This window comes from Pelodiscus sinensis, chromosome 4 (genome assembly GCF_049634645.1).
Source record: "Pelodiscus sinensis isolate JC-2024 chromosome 4, ASM4963464v1, whole genome shotgun sequence".
Taxonomy (NCBI): domain Eukaryota; kingdom Metazoa; phylum Chordata; order Testudines; family Trionychidae; genus Pelodiscus; species Pelodiscus sinensis.
Window position 1 is genome coordinate 20,067,385 of NC_134714.1, and position 15,818 is coordinate 20,083,202.

The window sequence follows — 15,818 nt, forward strand, 5'->3', positions numbered from 1 at the left end:
ATTTTTCTTGGCTCAGGGGAGACTTACAAGTAGCAAAGTTTGCAAACTAATGCCTTAGAGCAGAGGGGAGTAATCCTGATTCTGCTGCTAATAATAATAGTCACACTAATAGGTAGCTGCTTTTCTTTTCTTTTCTTTTCTTTTCTTTTCTTTTCTTTTCTTTTCTTTTCTTTTCTTTTCTTTTCTTTTCTTTTCTTTTCTTTTCTTTTCTTTTCTTTTCTTTTCTTTTCTTTTCTTTTCTTTTCTTTTCTTTTCTTTTCTTTTCTCTCAAATATTTGTGCTAGTTTTGTCAAGATTTTGGTATTCCCAGCAGACCATTTGCCACAAGAACCACTGTTGCTTTACAATAATTGGTTATATCTTATATGATATCAGCTGCTTCTTCAAGTTTCTAAGTTCTTCACTGAAATTGTCCGGAAACAGGGAGGAAGAGCAATAGTAGCTGAATCCACTAGGGGCCACTGTTAACACAGACAGTAGCTCTGGGATTTCTGTCTGCCAGAAGGAAAGGTAGCTGGGGAGTTATTTGAGGAGAGCAAAAAGAAAGTGACCAGGTGTTTAGGTATGACCAAGGGAGTGGAGAGCACCATGCATGTTGGAGGTACATGGTGAAAAGAGAAAAAGGGACTGAGTATAGAACAGGATGATTGGAGGAAGGCTCAGAGGAAGGGATGATGATGGTAGAAAAATGCAGAATGAAAGTTAGTGTGATTAACATATGAGAGAGGACAAAATACTGATAACATTAAATAGGGATTAAAATACTTTTATTCATATAGGCAATTGTTGCAGTTGCACAGGAATGCTGTGAAAACACAAGTGGGACTGGAGGTGGCATGTGGCAGTCTCTTTGTTAAAAATGGCACTCACTCAAAAAAAAGATCTCCACTCTATATCCTAAATCAGATTTTTTTGACATGGAAGCTTTCTCTAAGAAGAGATAAAGAAGGCAGTGTATAACATAGCAGAGGCTTTCAAACTCTGGGTTTCAGCTTGTAAGGGCAAGCCACTAACTAGCTGTGAGACACTTTGTTTATCTGGGACACCACTTCTCGCAACTCCCATTGGCTAGGAACAGTGATCTGCAGCCAATGAGAGCTGTGATCACTCATACCTGTGGAGGTATAGGTAATCGAAGGGTCTCGTGGCCAGCTAGCAGCTTGCCCTTATAAGCCATGACCAAGTGTTTGAAAACCCTTGCAGTATAGAGTAGGTCTCTACGCTTTATTTTGCTTTTCTTAATGCTAGAACTCTCTCCTAGTTTGGAGAAGGGAGACGGGCCCAGTAAGTCTTTTCTGGGAAGGACTTTTGCTGTTGGATAATGTGGGACAGAACTTGAGGCAGATCTTACCTTTCTTAAGCAAAACACATTAGTTTAAAGCAAAAGAGGATAGTCTATTTTCTTACCAACTGGAAGTCAGATTTCTTTAAGCTTCCCTAGTCTGGAACCCTCAACAAGTAGATACAAATGGGAATTGATCATATCTTTTAGTTGTCAGGAAACAAAACTTTGTTTTTGTATTTTGTCTAGTGAATGGATTACTGTAGGTTGTACCAATATCCTGATAAGCAGGTTAGTTAAAATACTTTAGTGTGAGGAGGATGGAAGAAGCAATCTAGTAGCTTCAGACTGGGAGAGCCCTTCAGTTTTCAGACAGGAAAAGAGTATTTCCATTTTAAGTTTACATAGCAGAAGCAGCTATTTTTGGTATTTGGTTTGACAAAGGGGAACTAAACCTAGATTAGAACTAAATCTAGGTCTCCTAGATCATCTCTCCTTATGGAATTTCCTAATCATCCTTCTGTTGGTAGTGAGGGGAGTTAAAGGGTTACTCTTCTGAAAAAGCAACAGCAATAAAGTTAGACCTCCAAATCTGTAGTTCCTCTAATTAGGGATGTTAAATGTAGATTAATGGGCTAATTGAATAGTCAATGCAATTTGACCATTTAGATACTTGAAAACTGCTCTCATGTGGCCTCTCAGTCTTCTCTTTTTTCCAAACTAAACAAACCCAATTCTTTCAGTCTTCCCTCACAGGTCATGTTTTCTAGACCTTTCATCATTTTTGTTGCTCTTCTCTGGACCCTCTCCAATTTCTCCACATCTTTGCATTTGTCCTTATTAAATGTCATCCTATTTACTTCAGACCATTTCTCCAGTTTGTGCAGCAGTAGAGAGATTATTTTACTTCTGTATTTGGCACTGGTATAGTGTGTCCGGTTCTGATGTCCACAATTTAAAAAAGGGTGGTGATAAATTGGAGAGGCTGCAGAGAAGAGCCCCGAGAATGATTAAAGGATTAGGAAACATGCCATATTATGGGTGGTGGGTGTAAGAGGCCAGGCAAGACTAAGCCTCCCCAAACAGGATGCAGAGAATCTCCTGCCTTTGAATGCAGCTGCCAAAAGGGAACCTGAGCCATAGCCCCACTCCAACTCATCCTCTTCTCTAGTGACCCCACCCACACTCCTCTTTCTGGACCTGTTCCCCCAAGGTCTGATCCTTGCTTACACTGAGGCCCTGCCACTTGTACCTCTCCACCTCCTCCACCAAACTGTCCCATCTATCAGTTTTGTTTTTTATAAGGCTAGGGGTTCAAAGCTTAAGCAGTCTATAGATCAGAAACCATTTAACTAACCCTTTTCTCTATATCCTTTTTTCTCTATGAAGCCTGGGCCTTTGCAGCTGTAGTGACTAGTACTTTCTATATACAGGAAAACAGTTTTAGGAGGGAGGGAAAAAGTTGAAGGGCAAAGAGCTTGGTCTAGAAGGAGACACAGTTTTTAAAATCTGAATTATGTTAAACATTAATTAATGTAAACATGCAACAGTAATTATTTCTAATGTTAACTTTTACTCCCACATGCAGTGTTAAAAGTGCTACCTGTTACAACAGGCTGGCCTTCTAAGAAGATCACACTTGTAGAGTTCTTTTTAAAATATAAGCAAAACAAACAAAAAACAAAAGCTGTCACCAGGGTTTCTTATTCTGTCATGAGACTTCTGAGGAGAATTTGGAATGTCCAAAATCCAAACAAATAAGCTAATATAAAAATTTAGTATAAGGAAATGAAAACATTTAAAATACTGTGGGATTTCTAAATTCTGTACACAAATTTGGCAATCAGAAAGTTCTTCCTGTTTTCTGATGGAAATTGACAGCACTTCATCTTAGTGCTCTTTTCTAAGGCAACAAGATTTTTTTTTAATTCTGCTTCCTTTCACAGAATGCTCACTGCATGGTCCACAAGTCCAAGCAACTGAGACTTTAATTTTCCAGGATTCCTTCCCTCTGGCCAAGAGATCTAGGAGTCTTGTTTCTCCTACACTTAAAGGCTCACCTCCTGGGCTCTGCACTGAGTTAGCTTTCCTTGGATTGTAAACTGCCACACCAGGGTCATTTCCTCTCTTTTAGTGGCTACCGCCTACGTTTCCAAGGTCTGAATACAGAAAACCACCTGAAATGTATTAGCATAGCCAAAGGTTTCCCTTTAGTCTTAAAAGGCCAGCATAGCCTGTTACAGCTAGCTAAAACATTTCCTAGAAGTCTACAATGTTCTGTTCTTTTCAGAACATAAAAACTAACTGAACTGTTACAACTTGAGGACAAAATCAGAAGTGGGAGGCTACAACCTTGCAGTGTGAAACGAACTCTAGTACATTCAGAATGTTTTTTGAATTCTTGCTTGACTAGAACTCTCAGAGCTCTTCAAGATTTTCATGAAAGATAGTTTTTTAATATAGGATAACAGACCTGGGAAACAGCTTTATCTGTGAGATGTCCCACTGAATATAATTTTGACTGCTTGGAAAGACTGAGGAAGCCCTTCAGGCTCAGACCTTGGACAGAGAAATTGGTCATGGTTCTTTACAAGTCCACAAAAGGTTCTCTTAAGCTACAAAATCCTCATTTTTGGGAAAGGGGCATCTGTTAGAGCCCTTTGTGGCAGAGCTCACTATTCTCAGGCTTGGAACTACTTTTAATTCCATCTCTTCTCAGCAGCATGAGTCAGTTGTTCATGGTGCAGATATGTCAGCAGTCCTTTCCAAAGTGTAGAGATAATCCTACTTCCAGTTAGGGATGTTAAAATATGATTATCTGGCTAATTATATAGTCAATACAATTTGTATTGATTATATGATTAGTTGATAAGCGCCTCTGTAGAGCCACAGCCGGGGTAGCTCCAGAGGAGCCGACTTGAGCCGGGACTGAGTAGTCCTGGCTCGTCCTGGCCCTAGAGCCACCCATGCTGCAGCTCTACATTATAAGTGTTGTGAGAGCTGCTGGGTTCTTACTACATTTAAAATGCAGAGGCGCAGCGATCAGCACGAGCCAGGACTGCTTGGTCCTGGCTCGTGCTGAGTCCAGCAGCTCTGTTCATGGTGGACAGCCCTGTCTACCGCAAACAGGGGCTGGTGCCTGAGCAGCCCCTACCCACGGTCAGCCCTAGCCACCGCGAACAGGGGCTGCTCTGGCACCAGCCCCTGTTCATGGCAGTCGGGGCTGGCTGCGGACAGGGGCTGGTGCCACCAGGCAACCCCCATTTGTGGCAGCCAGTGCTGGCTGCAGGCAGGGACTGCTCAGGCACCAGTCTCTGTACGCAGTGGACCGGGCTGTCTGCCGTGAACAGGGGCTGCTGGACTTAGTGTGAGCTGGGACCGAGCAGTCCTGGCTTGCTCTGATAGATGTGCCTCTGCATTTTAAATGTAGTAGAGGGAGGGAGGGGCACTACAGAGAGCACAGGCAAGAGAGGACTGTTTGAGTCCCTGCTTGCCCAGTGCTCCCTGCGGCACTTCTATTTCTGAAATGTACAAGAGCCCTGCAGGACAGAGAAGCGACTAGTCAAGTCGACTGTCCGATAAGCATTTGCCTATCCGTTAGCTGACTAGTTGCTTACATTCCAAGTTTCAGTTTCTGAATGTGGAGACAATAGTGAAGTCAGCTGTCTTGGTACTGGACTCCAAGGGTACGTCTACACTGCAACACTATGTCAAAATAACTAGTCCGCATCTACATAGCAGGCAGCTATTTCAAAATAGTGTCAAAATATTTTCAACCTGGAGGACTTTTTACTCCAATTCCTGTAAGCCTTATTGTACGAGGAGTAAGGGAAGTCAGAGGAAGAGTGCTTTATTTTGAAATAAGTGCTCTGTAGACACTCCCTATTTCGAAATAAGCTATTTCAAAATAAGATAAGCAATTGACGTATCTCAATTTGCTTAGCTTATTTTGAGTTAAGCCCTGCAGTATAGACGCACCCCAATAGCTCAACTGTAATTGGGATCCTGAAGTGGTCTCTTTTTTTCAGTCACAGCTGAAAAACATTTCTAACCAATTTCCAAAATTCCAGCCTTGCTTCAGATAAAGTTAGTTGTGAGTACTGATGTCCAGCTGGGTACCACCTAATTGGGAGGTCTCACTGATGTCCAGTCTAGGCAATATATTAAGGCTTCATGTTCTTTTTCTCTGTCCTAAAACAGAAAGGGGAAGTGAAGTATTCCTATCAGAAGGACCCTTCCTCGGGGTAGGCCTTGAAAAGAGGAAGTCAGAGTAGAGCCCAGTCAGAACCAAGAATTTGAGTTCTACCGCTCTCTGTAGAGAGGCATTTGAGACCGTTCTAGTTCTTCATATGTCTTTTGAGATCTTTTTGTTTTAGAACAAACTGGAAAATTGGTGTTGTCCCTAGCTAGTTCCAGAGCTCTTTTTATGCACTTGAGAGAATCCTAGTTTAGGATGATTGGTTCTGGAAATTTATAATCTATACGCCCCTTGTCTTTAAAGCATATTTGCAACTCGAATTAATCCCACTCTGAAATGGACAGAAGGATTAGCTAAGTGAGCCCATTATTTGTTCACATACCATGCTTGCTGATCAAGACCTTTTGGAGGCATAGTGCTTCTGAGTAATCATATTGCTTTAATATCCTTTTTCCAGCATTCTTTCAACTATGGACTGGTTTCTTTCCCAGAACAAAGAACTGCAGTGCTCCTGTCAGCAACATAATTATTTGGCTATGGCTGTTGTCAGCCGCCAAATCTTCCTTTCTAGATCATCTTCTAAATTCATCTTACCTTCTGTTGGCTGATGTCTCCCTTCATTTTTCCTTTGGCCTATGATTTATATACAGTGGCCTCCTCAGCTCCTTTCACTGACGTGTCCATTGCACACTCAGTGTCTCATTAATTTTATTTTCCTATCCAATCAGCCTGTTTATACTGCATCTTCTCTTCCCCCCACCATCAGTGCTCTAGGAGGACCTTATTCCAACCATCAAAACCTCCTTGCCTTCATTTTGCTAACCCCTGCAGCCACCTCCTGCTCCAACTGTTGCCATTTCTATTCCACAAACTATCTTCTTAATATCAAGTAGCAATAAGATGGAGTCTGTTTTGGCTAATTTAGGACAAAGGGAATTAAACTAATTTTTGTATCTATCTTCATATGGTATTACTGGGTAATCTTGCTGTACCTCCCAGTTGGTGTCTCTTGTCTAGAAATAAATAGGGATATAAATGAGTAGTCGAGTATATGATTAACTGGTAAGCCTAAGCTTATTGGCTAATCTTCTAGACTACTCGCATTGCCTCCCCCCCCCCCTTGCTGTCTCTGTATCAGAGGCAGCAAGGGGTGGGTGGGAAGCAGAAACCGGTGCTGGGGGAGCTGGTGTAAAAGCCGGTTCTCCCCAGCACTGGCTCTATGATGCTTCCCCGCCAATAGAGACAGCAGTGCGGGATGGGGAAAGGGAGGCTGCCGCGAAGCAACCTCTGCCTGCGACGGGCCTAGGATTGTGGCAGGCAGAAGCTACTCCATGTCCCGCAGAGCAGCCTATGTCTGTGGCAAGCCTGGGCCCGCCACATGCAGAGGCTGCGTTGTGGCTGCAGCCCCTGTCTGCGGGGTGTCCGAGCTCCCCATGGATAGAGGTTGCTTCATGGTAGCAGCCCCTGTCTGTGGGGGGTCCTAGCACCCCATGAGCAGAGGGTGGAGCAGCCTCTGTCTGTGGAGAGCTGAGAACCCCTGTGGACATGGCTGCTTCTGGACCAGCCACTGTTTGCAGTGGGCCCAGGTTTACCACGAACAGAGGCTGCTCCATGGGATGTCCGTGGGTGCTCAGACTGGGTGCCTGGGCTGCCGCAGACAGAGGCTGCTTCTCAGCAGACTCACCCCCACTCCAGCAGCCTGTGTCTGTGGGGAGCTTGGAACCCCATGGACAGGGGCTGCTGCCACCTTGTGCTGGCAAGAGGAGCTGGTTTATAAACTGGCTCCGGTCACGGACCGGCTCCCGCTTGGGCTCCCCGAGCGTGGGGCTGGAGCACACTGGCTGCAGGTCCCACCCCCGGTAACTGTAGAATAGTTGAGTAACCAATAAGAATGCATGCGGTTACTTGACTATTCTATCATCCACTATCGAGCATCCCTAGAAATAAAATAAAATAAATCAGCCAGAAAATATATTTTATTGTGTTTAGATACATGATATTTCCATACCCAGTGGCTGTGTCTACACTGATGCGATCTTGTGCCAAAGCGGCTGCTCTTGCGCAAAAACTTGCTGCCCGTCTACACTGGCTATGTGTTCTCATGCAAGTAAACTGACGTTCTACAGTATAGAATCAGGGCTTCTCGCGCAAGAACTATGATGCTCCCGCTCAGGAATAAGCCCTTTTGCACAACTGTTCTTGCGCAAGAGGTCAGTGTAGACAGGCAACATGAATTTCTTGCGCAAGAAAGCCCTATGGTTAAAATAGAGATAGAAATGTAGTCGTGTTAGTCTGGTGTAGCTGAAACAAAAAACAGGACTATGTAGCACTATAAAGACTAACAAGATGGTTTATTAGGTGATGAGCTTTCATGGGCCAGACCCACTTCCTCAGATCAATATGTGGAAGAAAATTTAGGCATGAACCTGATTCAAGCTTACACAGGATGTCTAACTTAATTGATCTCCATTAGGCTATGTCAACACTGGTGTGATCTTGCGCAAAAAACTTATTAGCACAAGAGTTCTTGCGTTAAAGTAGTTGTGCAAGAAAGCGTCTACACTGGCATGTGCTTTTGCGCATTTTCTTCCACATATTGATCTGAGGAAGTGGGTCTGGCCCACGAAAGCTCATCACCTAATAAACCATCTTGTTAGTCTTTAAAGTGCTGCATAGTTCTGTCTTTTGTTTCATTGTAAACATGGCAGCCTTTTATATTTTCATCTTTGTTTTTAGAAATGTGCTATGCTAGAGGACAGAATTGGGGAATGAGTAATGAGACTGAGTATTTTGTTTTGGGGTTGCATATGGACTGGAAGTAATTGAATTGATTTAAATAATTGAAAACATTTGGGTCTATATTTGTCTTGATACGGTCTTTTGTATGATGGAGTTTCTTTGTACTACTGCATGAATGCTGTGTTGCTGTTTCATTAATTTAATCTTGTGTATGATTTAAGAATAAATAAAAGTTTGGAGGAGAAAATCCCTAAGCATAGAATTGGCAACTTTCACAAAATTGTAACATGCTTATTTTGCATGTGATGTTTACTTTGTGCCTTGTACAGTAAGTTTCTCACAATAAAGATACAGATTTTAATATACCTCAGTCAACATGATTTTCTATTAGGGATGTAAGTGACTAGTCGACTATCCGATAAGCATAAGTTTATTGGATAGTCTAGTAGTGACTCGACTAGTCACTGCCCCACCCCCAGCTGCCTCTGTCAAGCGGATTAAAAGCCCGTTCCTCCCCAGCACCATCTCCGCGGGAAGCAGTGGAGGGCAAAGGCGTAGCAGGGTGCTGGGCACAAGCCAGGAATCAGCTGTCCCAGCTTGTATCTGGTTCCTCTCCCCCTCCCCCGCATGTCAGCCTTTTAAATGTATTGAGAGCCTGCCATCACAATTTCTCCCTCTTATTGACTAATCGACTAGTTGATGGAAATTCCATCAACTAGTTGATTAGTTGACTAACATCCCTATCTTCTATTATTCTGAACAACAAATATTACAGGGATGCAGAAGAGGCTGGGGGAGGATAATGACCTTTCACAACCTATGATACTTAGACTTTTGCATTTATTTTAAATATTACAAAACTAAAAAAGAAACATTCTGTTATCTCTTAACATCAAAATTGCCTGCATTTCAGTATTTTCAGTTTAACCCTGTAACTGTTAAAGAAAAGAGGCTTGCTCAACATTTTCCATTGGATATGGAAAAGTGCAATACATCAAGCTGATTACAGTTGACAGTTGGCTTGATCTTGCCATGATTAGGTCTTTCACTGCTGGCAAAATCCACTAGTCTTTTCAGTTCACTGATTGCTGATGAATGCAGAGACAGCTTTTCATAGTGGTAAAGGATGTGGTAGAGAGGAGGATCCCTTTAGTTAGTGTAGAAACAGATACAAAATCTTACTTGTTATTGATTATGCCTTGCCACCAAGATGTGAGAGTGTGTGCATCTTGTAGAATTCCTGTGGTCACTTGCTAACTTGGCTTACCAAGAGTAAACAGTTAACATGGTTGCTGTAGGTAGAGAATAGCACAAAATGGAACTGAAGCACTTTGAAGGAATGCAAGAGTTGACACCTGATGGGCAATGCAGCAAGATAAAGATATGCTCTTTTACAATTACATGGGAAAGTATTCAGCAGGTAATTAATTACTTTATACAAATTTAGTTTTACACTTAAATGATATTTTGTTTTGCAAGCAGTTCATTAGAATACTGTATAACTATTTCACTTGAAATTGTTATGGTTTTGGAGTCATGTGATCTGAATGCAGACTAGTTTGTTTTAATAAATATAGTTTTAAGCATTGAAAATGCAATTCTGAAAAACACATTATTGTTTGGCATATGCACAAGCTGATAATTGTAAATGACAACACTGTAGTCAATTTCAAACATGACAAGTGAATTATTTAAAAGGAAGGATTAAGCAATACCTGTAAGAAGTACAAGTCCTACACTGTCATACAGGCTATTTATTTTTCAATGCATATATTTCTTTTTGGGAATGTTTGATCATTGTCATGTAAACAATATAACATCACCACTGTAAAACATGGCATTGAAACCATTATTTAAGGGAGAAATAAACATAGGTGATATTAACCATATTATTTAAGAGACCTGTAATGAAATGGTTTTTTTTAGCCAGAATGGACTGGCATATCCAGTCCAAAAGATGCAAAAAAATGATAGTTTTTCTTTTTTAATACTCAGAAAATCTAGTTCAAAAAACTTGTTTTTAAAGAAACCCAGACTATTTGTTTTGAAAGCTTAATGAGACATGGGTACTACTCATAATTATTCTGAGTAAAAGATTGGTACCATAAACAGTTTTAAAGTTCTATATATAATTGGTCTCTATAAGTTATTTCCATATTTATGCATGAAAAGCTTTTTTTTCTTCTTTAAATGGATAACTGTTTCTAGTCAGGAGAAAGAGAAAGGAAAATATATAGGTGTGTGTTTCCTGCTGCCAGTAAAAACAGTGGTATCTTTACCTTACATATATAGTTGAATTTAAAAGAAGTTTGGCTTTGGCGTTCTTTTATAGTTTCTTTGGAAATTGTTTATTTTTTTCTTACGTTGTAGAAATTATTTACAAAGCAGTCCTATTTTATTCAATACTTATTCTCATGTGTTCACTATATAATTGTATAATAGGTAAATAAACTCATTTGTAGTTTTTGAAATTGTTATAGAATCATAGACATGTAGGGATGATAGGGAATTCAAGAAGTCATCAAATCCAGTCCCCGGAGCTGAATCAGGACCAAGTTGTGGAGTCAGATTCATAGCATGGCAGCCCTCGGGATGTGCAGTGCCTCCCTGTGCCTCCGCCAAAATTTTAATTACTACATGGGGTGCCTCCTCATGCCCTCTCTCTGTATCTCTTCCCCTCGCATACACCAGGTCCCTATGGTCAGATTCCTTTTTTGGTGTTTGTTTAGTTTCTTTTCTGAAACTAAAAGCAGGATAGCTGCTGGTCTGCCTTGCCAGGAAAAAACAAGTAGTCATCATTATACTTGAAAGTTCTAGAACATTGGAAAAAACACTAATAAATTACTGGATCTGAAGTTTGGGACTTAAAGCAGCCTAAAGCCTTTATTATGTAGGCTGATCCAATTATATCAGCATGCGTTAGGGGTTGCTAACAAAATACAGTATTCCTTTTTAGTAATAGCTATTGTGGCTTTGACAAATGTAGGAAAAGTGAAATTTGTCTGCAAATTGAATGCAATACTGCTGGTATAATATTTAGCGTTTTAAAGTAATTGAATATTACTTAATGCTCAAAAATAATATAACTGAATGGTCTTTCATTGTAGGTGTCTGAATAAAATGAATCTGAATAAAATAACATCGGTTAATTTGAATGCTCTACTACACAGTTGTACTTAGTGAGTGTCTACAGATAGCTTATGTTAACTTTGTTGTTCTTTATTTTTTAATTTCTGAAACAGTTTGTTTTATCTCTTTTTAATTAGATTGTTCCTCTCCATGAGCCTTAAAAATGCACATGGTGTTATCATTGGATTTTTAAATGGATTTCTGCTGCTGGCATTTTCTGACCTAATTTTTAAAAATGCAAGGCACATGTGGATAAAACCATTAAACTGGAAATAATGTCATATGCACAGAGATCAGTAAACAATCAATTTTAGTTAAAATTGAATCAGATACTCATTTTGTAATGTTAAGTATGGGTCTGTTCACAACTCTTCTAAAATGTACCATACCATCATACTTCCTATATGAAATACAGGCAAGGGAAGTCACAAAAGACTAAACTGTGTAAAAGACTAAACTATGCCACACTCTCTCAAAGAAACTCAGGAAACACCTTATCAGAATTCTATTCAACAAACAAAAGAAAATCAAGACGGAGCTCTCAACGTTAGAAAACTAGCATAAAAAACCAAGCTTTCATACACACTTCATCTTTTCCAGACTTTACTAAAATTCAACAGACCATCTGCAAAGATTACTTCATCTCCCTTCAGAAGAAAAAGGACAATAAACTATCCAAACTCCTACATGCCTCAGGATCTCTCATTCCAAATACTTTCAATTCACCTAGCAACTTTGTCAACCTATTCAACCATTCTCTTAGCCCAGCAGAGGAATCTGTCCTATCTTGAGGACTCTTCTTCTGCCCAACCACCCCTACAAATATTATTCAATTCTGTGGAGATCTGGAAGCCTATTTTTTCCGCCTCCACGTAAAGGAATATTTCCAACAAACTGATGAACAGCACACTGACCTTGCTGCTCCCCCACAAGAGGAAGGCTTCTATGTGGACCCCTACTAATGGTTGTAGTCTTGACTTCTACTCAGCTGCTTCCACAAATGTGCTCGAGCTGACATTAGTCATCCAACAACAGCATATAACATACAACCTCAGTCATGCAGAACACAATGCTATACACAGCCTCAAAAACAATTCTAACATCATAATCAAAGAGGCTGATAAAGAGGGTGCTGTAGTCATCATAAACAGAACAGATTATGAACAGGAGGCAATCAGACAACTCACCAACATCAGATTCTATAAGCCTCTCTCCTGTGATCCCACTAAAGAGTACCAAAAAAAATGAAACAGCTACTTCTGAAGCTCCCTGATGTTGCTCAGGACGAAATCTTCACTAACACTCCTTCCCCCCAATCTCCGACCAGGAGTTTTCTATCTGCTACCCAAGATACACAAACCTGGAAATCCCGGATGACCGATCATCTGAAGCATTGGCACACTTCCTACAGGATTATCTGGCTATATTGACTCTCTCCTCAGACCCTATGCTACCAGCACTGCACTCCTAGCTATCTTCAAGACACCATCGATTTCCTGAGGAAACTTACAAAACATCAGTAATCTTCCTGAAAACACCATCCTGGCCACCATGGATGTAGAAGCTCTTTACACCAACATTCCATATGAAGACAGATTACAGGCTATCAGGAACACCATCCCCGATGATAGCACTGCACACCTGGTTACAGAGCTCTGTGACTTCGTCCTCACCCATAGCTACTTCCGATTTGGAGACAATTTGTCAGTGGCACGGCCATGGGCACCTGCATGGCACCACAGTATGCCAGAATCTTTATGGCTGACCTTGAACGTTTCCTCAGCTCTCACCCCTTAGTACCCTTACTCTACTTATGCTACATCAGTGACATTTTCATCATATGGACCCATGGGAACGAGCCCCTTGAAGAATTTCACATGGACTTCAACAACTTCCACCCCACCATCAACCTCAGCCTGGATCTGTCCACACAAGAGATGCACTTCCTTGACACTAGAGTACAATTAAGTGATGGACAAATTTCTACCACCCTATACCGGAAACCTACTGACCGTTACACTTCATGCCTCCATCTTCCATCCCAGACACATTTCTTAATCTATTGTGTACAGCGAAGTCATTAGATACAACCGGATTTGCTCCAATCCCACAGACAGAGACAAACATCTACAGGATCTATATAGAACATTCATAAAACTGAAATACCCACCCGGAGAAGTGAAAAAACAGATCAAAAGAGCCAAAAAAGTACCCAGACATGAACTACTTCAATACAGGCCAAAAAGAGAAAACAACAGAATTCCACATGTCATCACCTACGGTCCATAACTTAAACCCTCCAACGCATTATCAACAATTTACAACCTGTCCTGGAAAAAGGACCCCTCAATCTGAGAGGCCTTGGGGAACGGCTAGTCCTTGCTTACAGACAACCCCTTAACCTCAAAAAATTCTTACCGGTAACCACACAACACACCTCCATCATCATCATCCAGGAACCCACCCCTGCAATCAACCCTGGTGTCAACTCTGCCCATACATCTACACAAGTGATTTCATCACTAGACCCAACCACATTAGTCACTAAATCAGAGGCTCATTTAACTGCACTTCCACTAATATGATCTATGCCAACAGGGCCCCACTGCCATGTATATTGACCAAACTGCACAGTCTCTTCGGGAAAGAATTAATGGACACAAATCAGATATCTGAAAAGGCAATACACAAAAACCTCTTGTTGGAGAACACTTTAATCTACCTGGACACTCATTAATGGATCTCCAAGTCACCCTTTTCTTTCAGGCCAATTCCACAAGCCAAATACACAGGGAAGGATTGGAATTTAACTTCATTTACAAGTTTTATTCTTATGCAAAGGGTATGAATAAGGACATTGGCTGGCTCGCACACTATCTTCCACATCCGGTGACTTAACCTACCAACCATACAATGGAGGTGCTAATTGTTCTTATCAGCCTGTTGTAACTATTTGAACCGTCTGCTCACAGTCTCTCTCCTTTTATATTTTTTCTCCTTTCCCCCTCCTTTTTTTTTCTCTCCTTTATATCAGTGGTCACCACCCAGTAGATTGGGTTCTACCAGTAGATCTTGGAGCCTCTGACAGGTGATCCTGAATGGTTTGGCCAAAAAGCTATCAAGCACTGGCACTTCAGCTGCCCCTCCACCCACTGTCATGCTGCTTCTGCCCTCTGCCTTAGAGCTGCCCCCCGATAGCCTCCTGCTTGCTGTGCAGGGTGTGGGAACAAAATGGAGGGTCCTGATGTCCGGGTGTTCCTCCTTCCCCCACTTCTGTACCCATCTCTGCACAGAGAGAAGGGGATGGAGGGAGCTTGGCAATGCAAATCTCTGTCACTCTCACACACTGTGTGTGTCTCTATCATTCTCACCTCCTGACCCAACACATATGTGGGGGATTGTTGTTACTTCTGTTACTGCTTGCAAAGTGTGTTATTTTGGGGTTTTGAATGTCTGTGTGTTGCATAATTTTCATTTCTCTCCTATGCTTAGATTTAATTCTTTGAGTAAAGAGTTCTAAAATGCCTAACCTGTCATGGCTGGATTAATTATCCCTGTGGTAATTGCTGTTCCTGGAAAGGGCTGGCATGTCCCTGCAGTCCCCGAGAAAGGCAGAGCAGGGAGTCTCCACATGCTGTCCACTTCTGCAGCTCCCATTGATCAGTGACAGGGAACTGTGGCCAGTAGAAGCTGTGGGCTCAGTGCATGTAAATGAGGGGCAGCACATGGCGCTGTGGAGTTATACATGCTAACTGCTTTCAGGAGCGTTGCAGGGGCCAGGACAGCAGTAAGTCTGCCATGCCCCCACTGCTCTACCACCTAGAAGCCATTTCAGTTAAACGGTGCCCAGCCACAGACTGCTTCCTGAACTTCTGTCCCAGCCTTGAACCTCCTCCTGCACCCAGCCTCCTGCCCCAGACTTGAGTTCCCCTTTAACCAAACTCTGTGTGCGTCTACACTGCAGCATTTTTCCAGAAAAAAGATTGTTTTTCTGGAAAAATAATACTTGTGTCCACACTGCCATTGAGTTCTTTTGACAGAAAGTCAAAAGAACAGAGGGGGTTTTCCGACGGCAGTAAACCTCATTCTACGAGGAAGCTTTTTCGGAAAAAGGCATGTGTGGACACAGAAGAGGGAGTTATTTGGAAAGATGTGGCCTCCAGGAAATAACACATGTGCCCCGGTGGCCACTCCGTCCAGACTAATCACAACTTAAATGCGAGATAGCATCCAATCAATATGGACGCTATCTTTCGAAAAAGCACATTGCTTTTTTGTTGCACTTTTGCTGTGTGGATGCTCTCTTTTAAAATAAGCTTTTCTAGACGATCTTTTCCGGAAAAGCTTCTTCCAAAAAAAGCTTGTAGTCTATACGTAACTTCCCAGAACTTGCACCCTGAAACCTCTCCTGGATTCCAATTCCCTACCCTGAGCTAAGCCCAGAGCCCTTCGCACACTCCAAACTCCTTG

The 15,818-nt window shown here is 41.7% G+C and overlaps 1 protein-coding gene across 9 annotated transcripts in view; it reads left to right on the forward strand.

Annotated features, from left to right (window-relative positions):
- The window catches only part of PPP1R13B (protein phosphatase 1 regulatory subunit 13B), a 159,181-nt gene that overhangs the window by 89,133 nt on the left and 54,230 nt on the right, over positions 1 to 15,818 (forward strand). The gene's annotated exons all lie outside the window — the stretch shown is intronic.